Source organism: Cryptomeria japonica, chromosome 3 (assembly GCF_030272615.1).
Source record: "Cryptomeria japonica chromosome 3, Sugi_1.0, whole genome shotgun sequence".
NCBI classification, from domain to species: Eukaryota; Viridiplantae; Streptophyta; class Pinopsida; order Cupressales; family Cupressaceae; genus Cryptomeria; species Cryptomeria japonica.
The window spans coordinates 835,746,626-835,757,369 of NC_081407.1; positions in this window are offsets into that span (position 1 = coordinate 835,746,626).

Genomic DNA, 10,744 nt, shown 5'->3' on the forward strand with positions numbered 1-10,744 from the left:
CACATTGTGCAACCCATTTATATGCATCTTTAAACATTCCTGGCCAATAGTAACAACTCCTGAGGATTTTGAAAGTTATTATAGTGGATGAATAATTTCCTCCACATGCCTCATTATGAAACACTTGTAAAAGCTTCTCTTGTTGTTCTTTGTCAACACCCCTTAAGAATGACCCATCCAAGCCTTTTTTGTATAGGCTATCATCAACAATCACATATTTAGCCACCTTCAATCTTAAATTTCTCTTTTCTTTTGCATTTAGATGCTCAAGGCATTCTCTATAAGTCAAGTAATGAGCCACATTAGTGAACCACTCATCTTGCAAGATGACAAATAAAGTTAGTGGGAGTTTGTCTTCCTCTTCCTTTCTTTCAGCTATCAAATGACATAATCCTCTCCCTCGGACTAACTTGGTCAGTTGGATATCTAGATCAAACTCCTAAATCTTTGAAACCTAGGTGGCTCTATTATTCATTCCTACCTCTTGTTGAGTCATGATAAATTTCACAGTGGGATTTGGTACAAAGACAATTGAATGGTAATGCAGAACATAATACCTGAAATGCTTTATAGCTTTAAAAACTACAAAGGCCTTCTTCTCTACTAATGAGTAATTCAATTCATAATTTTTTAGTAGAATACTCATGAATGCAATAGGGACTTCTTAATTCAGTTCATTCTTTTGCAGAAGAATACCGAACATTGTGTGTTCTGAAGCATAACAATACATGATAAAATCTATCTTAAAATTAGGATTTATTAATGTCGGAGCATGAGCAATTGTTTCTTTTACCTCTTCAAATGCTCTTTTTTCTTCTTCCTTCCATTTGAAAATATGCTTCTCACCCATCATACCTACAATGTGTTTAGTAATTTCAGTGAAGTCTGGCATGAATCTCCTAAGGAAACTCACTTGCCCAAAGAATGCTTTCACATCACTTCTGTTTGATGGAAAACTTAACTGCTGAATAGATTTTATCCGATTAGGATCAATTTTGATACCATCTTGTGAAACTATATGCCCTAATAGATTTCCCTCTATAACACAGAAAACTGACTTCTTTAGGTTGAGAGAAATACCATGGTCTCTGCATCTTTGTAGCAGAATCTCCAAATCTCTTAGGTGATTTTTCCTTCTTTTAGAGAAAACTAACAAATCATCAAGAGAGATAACTATAGTCTTACCAATGAGGTGACCGAATGAGATATTCATCGCCCTTTGAAAAGTTGCTCTCGTATTTATTAGTCCGGAAGGCATTCAATTGTAGGCAAAGGTTCCCCAAGGCATTGTGAAGGCTATTTTATACTAGTCTTCTTTTGCTACACTTATTTGGTTATAAATAGAGAAGCCATCAAGTATCAACATCATTTCTGATCCAGCAACAGTTTGGAGAATATGATCTATTGCCGACAATGGATAATTATATTTTAAACTAGCCTGATTCAAGTTTCAAAAATCCACATAGATCCTTATTTCTCCATGTTTATTGCAAACTAGAACAATATTGGGCACCCATGTAGAATGAAGAATAGGATAGATGATCCTTGTCTGAAGAATCTTATCTATTTCTTTGAAAATAGCATCTGCGACCTTAGGATTATAATTTCTTAAATTTTGTCTAAAAGGAGCCACTTCAGGCTTGAGGGGAATATGATGTTGAAACTGACCATTTATGAAATATTTCAAATCCTCATAAGACTAGGCCAAAACATCTAAAAACTTTTGTAGCAGTTTAACAAACAAATTCCTTTCTTTAGGGCTGCAACACTTGCCTAAATTAATCTTTTCATATTCTCTTGATATGTTAGCAGTTTGAGAAAAATTTTGTTTGACATACCTATCATTCCAATCAAATAGGCATTCTAAGGATACAAGGACTTTTGGAATTCAATTTCCCTTTAGCTGATAAAATTTCTTTTTAAAACCTCCCCCTGTATCTAGACAAAACTCATTACATTCATTATGAGAACCTTCAAAGAAAGAAGAGGCAAACATTTCAGCATTTTGAAAGAATTGGTTGATGTGTTTATCATTTACAAACACTTTCCAGAAGTTTGAATTGCGAGGTACATTAGGACGATATACAATTTCAATCCTGTAAACATCTACATCAAAGTTAGGATGTGGGAGCAATAAAGATGCTAACACTGCTAAAGAATCTACCTAGGAATTTTGATCTCTAGGAATAGCTTCAATTGAGAAAGCATCAAAATACTCAATCTCATCCCAGACTTTTTTTCTATAATGTTTAACCCTTTCATTCTTTATCGAGAAGAGACCTTGTACTTGTTTAACAATCAATTCTACATCACCTTTGACACTCAACAATTTGATTCCCCTCTTTCTAGCTTGCTCTATTCCTAACAAGAATGCCTCATATTTTGTAGTGTTATTAGTGTTCTTGAATTCTAGTTTGATTGAAAGGAATCTTTTCACCTTGTGGGGAAATGAGCTCCACTCTAGCACTAGATCCAGTCGATGCACAACTACCATAAAATTCCATTTCCCACAAGCATGCAGTAAGATCCACTACATCTTCTGGTGTATCTTTCTTATCATCAGAGAAGAGCAAATAATTGCCAAAATCACATTCTTGATACAATATTTGAGATTTTGGGTCATCAAAGGGAAAAATGGTATATTTGGGCTTCGGTTCAGGTTGAAGAGCAAATTTTTGTTTACCAATGGGAATTATTTCCTTTGACCAATCTATTTTAATTTCTCCTCCAGAATCCTTACAAAATGTCTTGCTCAACAACATTCCATAACTTGTGGGAATATCAGCAACTAAAATAGTCAACTTCACTCTTTTGTTTGGATGTACCACCAAAGCAACCTACGCATCTTTGATTTGACCTAGTAAAGGAATTTTATTTGAGTCCATTGGATAGAATTTACCAAATGTTTTAGTAAGTAAAAGTCCTAATGCTTTAGCAACTACAAAAGGCATAATATTATCAGAGGCTCTAGAATTAATAATGCAATTATTAAGTTTAAACCCATTGATAATTAAAGACACATAAAATGGCTCGGGCCTTTGATCAGGTACTAATGGTGATTCAATTGGTTCATTATCTAATGTCTTTAGAATAGTACTAGACAACTCTGTAGACTTGGTATCCTTTTCATCCGGTGAAGACTCAAGATTAATCAATGGTGTGTTGGTGTATTGCAATTGAGAAGTTTTCCCTTGAACATATTTAATGAGCTTCTCTAACTCTTTAGGATTCAACCTAAGATATTCAACGGGAGAAATATGAATTTTTTATGTCTTACAAAATTCAACAATATCAAAAGAAGATTCAGGATCGACACCCTTCAACATCTGAACCTCTTGAGCTCTTGAACCATTCTCTAAGTTCCGATTCAAAGGTTCTTTATCTTTAGCTATAGTTTCAGGAAAGGTTATGGTACCCACATTATTGGATTGATGTTGATCTCTAGTGAGGATGGCACAAGAAGGATCTCTAAGGGTCACCAATATATCACCTCCTCTGTCTGAATCTGATTCATACTCTAGGAAGTGTATTCCAGAGTCGCTAGGTTTCCCATGGACTTCTTCTTCTGGACCAAGATCACTTATGGCCTCTCTTGTATTTATCATTTGTGAAAACCACACCATCTCTAGACAATAATTACCATCATGATCATCAGTGATATGAAAAACACACATATTCCCCTTAAGTGGTGGAGCTTCAATTGCTAGTCTTTGTTGAGCTGGAGGTAATTGTAAGGCTTTATTCCCAGCTCCCATAGACTGATTTGTAATCCTCCTTAGTATATCTTGGTAAGGTTGTGGGTAAGACATACTAGCCTTGGGTAACTATCTTTTGAGTGTTATGATATCATTCATCACTCTTTTAATTATAGGGTTTGAAGAGGTAGAGGTTTGCACATTAGCCACTTGCACTTTCGTCTTCCATTTTCCTGCAATAATAAAGTCATCTTCTAACTCAACAGCAAGTGTTTTTACATCATTCAAAGTTGCAACTCTCTGTCTACGAATCAAGAAACTTATCTCTGAGGGCATAGAGTTTATTAAAAAACATTTTAAGTTATCATCTGAAGGTTTCTGATTTGCAGGAATTTTATGAATAATTTTATCAAACCTAGCCACAAAATCTCTCATAGATTCAGGGATCTCTTTTTTCAATTGAGCTAATTGGGCCAAAAGGGAATGATCATCTTCTGCTACTTTCAAATCTTGTCAGTTTGTTATTAAATTGTTTGGCAAATGATAAAACCAATCTACAGTGGCTTCAGTTAATGTTTGTACAAACAACCTTACTACAACATCTTCATGTTGGAAAATTTTTACACCACATGCAACATTAAATGCATTCAAATTTTTATCAACTGTGACCTTCCCATCACCACTTAATTTAGGAAAATGATCCCTTTCTCCTTTGGGTAAAGCATTTAAATTCAGACCAAAATTCAATGGACCTACTACACCCCCTCAAATGTTGTTGGCTGCCATCAGAAGAATGATATTAAGAGGTGTTGGGTTGATTATACTGGGTAAGGTAACACCATGCAAGATTAGGGCTTGACAAACTGAAGATACATGGAATGAAGGGGATGAAGAAGGAGGTCTACTTCTTTCTCGTCTCTTAGGTGAAAAGTATGGCTAAAAGTTTAGGTTTTGCAATTCCTGAAAGACAGAGTCAACTATTCCTTTATGCCTCTGACACCTAGTGTATCTTCTTGGCTCCAGCCTGTTTACAATGCAAAATTTTGATAGAACTAGATAGACTCTTAAAATTTCACAAGACAGTTCTATATATCCTATAACCAGGCAACCAATCTTATTATTTCACTCCCTAGTGAAGCTGCCAAACCTTTGTTGGTTAACAGATTTGCCTTTCCTTTAATTTTTTTTTAAGTGATGACTCATGCATACCCTTGATGAAAAAGAAAATTAACCAACAGTTGGGTGAGCTTACCCTCTGCATAAGAGTGCATCTCCTTGTAAGATATTCAATGAATTTTTATGCAAATAACTCAAAAAGAAACACACTTTTTACCAGAAAGCGAGAAAGACTTTCACATTCATCTATCAACACAATAAGAATGCTACAAGATAATCATCCATAAACGTAAAACTCACAGACTTAAACTTTGAACATTTCAATTCAATGTAAAACTTATTTCACCAAGTATACTCAATGTAGCATAAATGTTGATCTATACTTGCTCATGCCTCACACGACAAGGGGGGTCAGAATTATTTAAATGACAATGTACCACTAATTTTATTAATCAATGAATTCACAGACTTATAAAGAACTGATAATAAAGGAAAATATTCTGCACACAAGCATACATCCTAGTAGATATTTCTCTATCATTCAAATGCACAGATTTGAAGACCATACAAATATATCATTGCATTCATATATCAAATGTCAACACTGAAATTCAAAGAACATTAAGTTTGCTAATTCAAATCAAAGCTTTTTTGTAGACCTTCAATAAAGCTTGCTTAATTACATTTATATCCTCCAGGCTAAAAGTTATTTTGAAAATAACCCTACATTCTTAAACCCTACCCTAGAGTTAAAAGAAATTTTTTGCTTCAAACTGGATAAAACTCAAATGAACAAAGGCCATGGACATGATGACAGCTCATCCATAAACCGATCAAGACTCCAACATGGTAGAAGAAGTTGTTGATTTGTCCTATTTTGTCATGGTTCTACATACATTCACCACTCCAAATGTGTTGTTGATAAATTAAGGATAACCTGATAGTGTGGGAGTCCAATGTGCAGAATGTGTTGCTTCCAAACTTCTTTGTCCCTATTTACATGCATAACTTTACTTTTATGTGCTTACAAGTGATTGAAGCAGACTACTAACATTGATTCTATCCTTGCCACTTTGGAAAAGTCATCTGTAGTTAGAGACTTTGTCTCCTTAACAAGTTGCACCCTTTCCTTAAAGGTTTTGACCATATCTCTCACTAGTTCAATCATCTATTTGTCCTCCTTCAAGAGCTGTATATCAATGCATTTTAAATCTTTTTGCATTGTATTAATAAGTTCTTTTAATCCTTTTAACAACTTGATAGATTCTTCATGACCCTATTTAATGATAGAGTTCCTTCATTAAACATTCTTTCTTGATACATATAGTATGTTATCATCCAGGTTATCCACTGGCTTCTTAGCAAGAAATTTCATGACACCAATTTTTTTTACATCATTCATCTGTGCTATGACTTCTTTCCATTCATTTATTTCATTATCCCATGTGGTAGCTGTGTGCGGGAAAAGCAGGTCGATGAAACTTAAAATATGAAAATGTGGTCTCAAAGAGCTAAATCACACACCCACAAGACTTCTTGGTGCAAGTTATGGAGTCATGAAGAATGACTCAACTTCCCAAGGTTGGTTCCATGGTTCCCTATCTCACAAGGTCCCTCAAGCCAATGCCTTTGCTCTCAGATCACTGAGCAAAGTGACTTAGGGATGATGAATGCAAGAACGAGGGATGCTTTAGATTGATTTGAGTATGAAATGCATCCTATCTATGCATGATTCTACAAATGCAATAAACTAGATTATAATATGACAAGGTTAGTAGCAATAATATCCTAACATGATATACTAGTTAATGATGATAAAATAAATAGCCTAAAATGCTTATTAGATTAATTCCTATTACAAAGAGAAGATAGATGTATTGATAAATTTGAGCATAAATGAGATACTAAAAGTTTGCATGGATCCTTAAAATGGAGGAATGAGAGCTCTATTTATAGTGAAAATAGGGCAATGTATGGTCAAGATTGGATAATCTTATCAAGGGCCAGGATTGAAAGTTAATCAATCCATGTTTACAATTTTCACCAATGAAATGGTGACAATTATCAACATAAGACTGCTTGAGAGGAGATGAAAGAAGCATTAAATACTTAAGAAGACCTCATGGTTACCTGAGCAGGTAAGGGTTAAGGTTAGGTTAGGGTTATCCAATGGATAAAGCTTTTACCCAAAGGATAAACTCTTGTGCAAAGGTTAATGGGATAACCATGGTCAAAGCAATGAATGCTTGATGAGACCCTTGGGTTAGATGAGGGTTAAGTTAGTCAAAAATTCTCTAACCATGCCACTAAGGGTTAGTTAACCATTAATGGTTTGAAGAATTTGGGGACAAATTTGTAAGAGTCCTTCCAAATTTGGGGATATTCAACAAGTTATCTTGTTGAAGGCATAAAGGCTTTAATGGCTTTTGAAGACTTTACTCCAAATTTGAGAAGTGACCTCCTCAAATTTAGGGAAAAGGGATAATGGATGGGTTTAGGTTAATTGATTAGGATTAGATGGATTCTAGAAAAAAATAGGAATAGGGTTAGGATACAAGTGGGAGATGTAGGAAAATGCAAGTGGGTGAGGGAAAATAGAATTAATTAAAATAAATTGCTTTATTTCAATTTGGTTGCAAGTTGGGAAATTAAATAAATTACATTTATTCAATTTGGGATAAACTATTAATTAAATATAAATTAAATTAAAAATTAAGAAGAAAGGATTTAATTAAATAAAATGATTTATTCAATTAAATGATGTAAAGGGGGAAGTGAATTTAAATAAATAAATAAAATAATTTATTTAATTAAATAGAAGAATGTGGATGATTTAATTAAATTAGATTTAACTAAATAGAGAAATGAGAATAAAATGAACATTGAATATTCATTTAGGAATATGGTCATTTTTATATGTCTACATTTTGCCCCTCTTTGAAGTGACGTGTGTGCACATGTTGATTCAAAAAATATGATGTGTTGTCATGATTTGGTTATGATTAGTGTGATGTCATGTCGAGCTGTTTATGTCGTGCCCTAGATTTGATAACTGATGCCCCAGATTTGATAAATGATGTTGATAATGCTCCCTCGGGAGATGAATAAAAAATTTTGAACATTTGATTTGATTTAGATAAATTTGATAAATTTCATTGCATTGTAAAATTTTTGGCTATGTTGAATGCAGTTAGTTGATTCATCTCTCGATAATGATGTTTGGTAGGGTTGTATGAGACACCATGAGCAATTTACGTGTTCCTCCACGTAACCCTAATTTTGATTGACCCTATAAAAGGGAAAAAGTGATTCCTTTTTGTCTCATTTGTGCTTGTTGACTTTAAAGAAAGTGACACTTGGAGAGAAGTTAACATGTCAGTTCCTTATACTTCTCATCAATTCGAACATGTGCGGAGGTATCAGAGGCCCGTTGCGTATGGACCACTAGTAAGTTAGCCTTTTTGACCTCTTTTGGATTTTTATTTTGTCATTTTTTATCATGTTTTTAATTTTGTCATGCAGATTTGGTGTTTTAGCATGTTGGGGTCAAAGCGTAGTGCATACGATAGGTTTCGTAGTGCGTAGGGTTCAATAAAATAGGGTAGCACATAGGGTTAGGTTAGCACACCGGGAGTATAGGGTAGTGCATAGACAAAATTGGGTAGCACGTAGGAGATACCTAGTGCATAGGGTTCCTAGGACGTCACATGGGTAGGCATAGGTAGCGTATAGGTATACCCTAGCACATAGGGCTAGGTTTGCAGCACAAGACTAGGATAGGATAGCGCATAGGGTAGTTTAGTGCTTAGGGTAGTTTAGGTGACACAGAAATAGGATAGGGTAGTGCGTAGATGCTGGCTAGTGCATAGGATGAATGGTGTAGCGCATATCAAGCAGTTTAGCGTGTAGATAAGAGTGTTTAGCGCATAGGGGAAAATTTTTGGTAAAGTGTGTTTTTTGGATGAAGAAAATTGGTAGGTTGATGCCAGTTTTTATCGGGATGGGTGTGAATTGTCAGTTTGCGTGTCTGCTACCATTGTTTTGATAAATTGTCCAATAGGAGTTCTGATATAACTTGATTTGATTTGCAATGCTTCAAGTTGATTTTTGATTTGATGTTGATTTGATATGGATGGTGGATATGAACTTGATTTGATATAAATTGTTTCAAGTTGATATATATGTTGAACTTGAGTTGTTTTACAAGCTGCAATGGTTGTGGAACTTGAGTTGTTTTACAAGCTGATATGAATGCGAAACTTGAGTTGTGTTACAAGTTGATATGAATGTGAAACTTGAGTTATGTTACAAGCTGATATGAATGTGAAACTTGAGTTGTGTTACAAGTTGATATGATTTGATATGAAAATAGATTGATATGATGTGGAACTTGATTAGATTTTCAAAGTTTCAAGTTGATATGAATTGTATTTTGATATGATTGTTTTGATGAGGAAACTGATATTGGACTTGTTTTGCTTTGTGATACGAGCGCCTTGGAGTGGTTCAGTCGCAAGAGCAATTTCTGAGACCGTGGTCATTGATACCACGATTGACATAGGTTGATAGGGATATTATTGAGAGGTGTGGCCGATCTTGTTTGTTAGAGATGCCTCGGTTTATCATTAACCAAAGATTATTGATAGCATTGGCTGAGAGGTGGTATAGTGAAATGAACACCTTTCATTTGGCAACACGCGAGATCACAGTGATGCCTAAGGATTACTACCGGATCCTACAGATTCCTATGGTAGGTGTATTGTTACCCTATGAGCAGATTGATGAGGGTGGGACAAAGGCACTTTGCCAGATTCTTTAGGATGACACAGTTTGTGGATATGAGATCCCCTAGCAGGAGTTTCTAGATTTGGATTACGCTCCTCTACCATCAGTGCTAGCAGGTTTTATAGGTGGTTTCTTATGTCCTGACCATAGGTCAAAGGGACTGGCAATAGGATGGGGGTTGGTTTTGGAGGATATGGTGACACAGGGTCACTTCTTTGCATGGGGGTCGGCTATGCTGGCCCACTTATACAGGGATCTACATCAGGTGGTATACTTGGGTTATGGCAGCTTATCAGCTGGAGTGACACTACTACAGGTATGGGCATGGGAGCATATTCTCGCAACCAAGCCACTCGCGGACAGAGATAGGCCTATTAGTTGTGCTTATGAATACGAATATCAAGGGATAGTTGTCCAGCGCAAGCTGGGGAAAATAGAGCACTGGAGGAGAGTTTTGGATGATATTGATATGGTCATTTAGCGACCATATACAGGTTGTTAGGTATGGGCAGAGGATGGGATGGAGATGCCCTATGTATACATGACTAGATATCTTATAGGGCGGACACCCTTTATTATTGAGAGGTTTCTACATAGCTGGGTGTTGCAGCAGTATGGTCGACAACATGGGATACCACAGGGAGCATGTTTATATGCTTGACAGAGACAAGATGTTCCAAAGTTGGGACCCACTATTGATAGTGTGGCGGTAGTTGAGGATTTCTTTCACTTAGCCAGCCAGATATGGGACTATGCCCCTGAGATAGTGGATGCAGGGATGACTAATGAGTTTGCAACACTCTTCACAGCACATGCAGTGGCTAGGATATCAGATCCAATGGAGATGATTCCTGCTTTTGATGATGATGAGGATGATCAGGCAGAGAGGCTAGGGAGACGGGGAGAGACTGGTGAGGAGGTAGATGAAGGAGGTGGTGATGGTGGAGGAGGTGATGGCGGAGACGGTGGAGGAGGTGGCTGAGGTCGATAAGGGGATAGGGGAGATTGGATCGGGGGAGGAGAGGAGATGGTGGTGACAGAGGGATACAGGTGGAGAGAGTAGTGTGGACAGTTGTGGTGGATAGAGGGATAGGAGGTTTGGCTATCATAGCTAGGGGTGAGGAGAGGGTTGGAGAGGTGATAGTGGT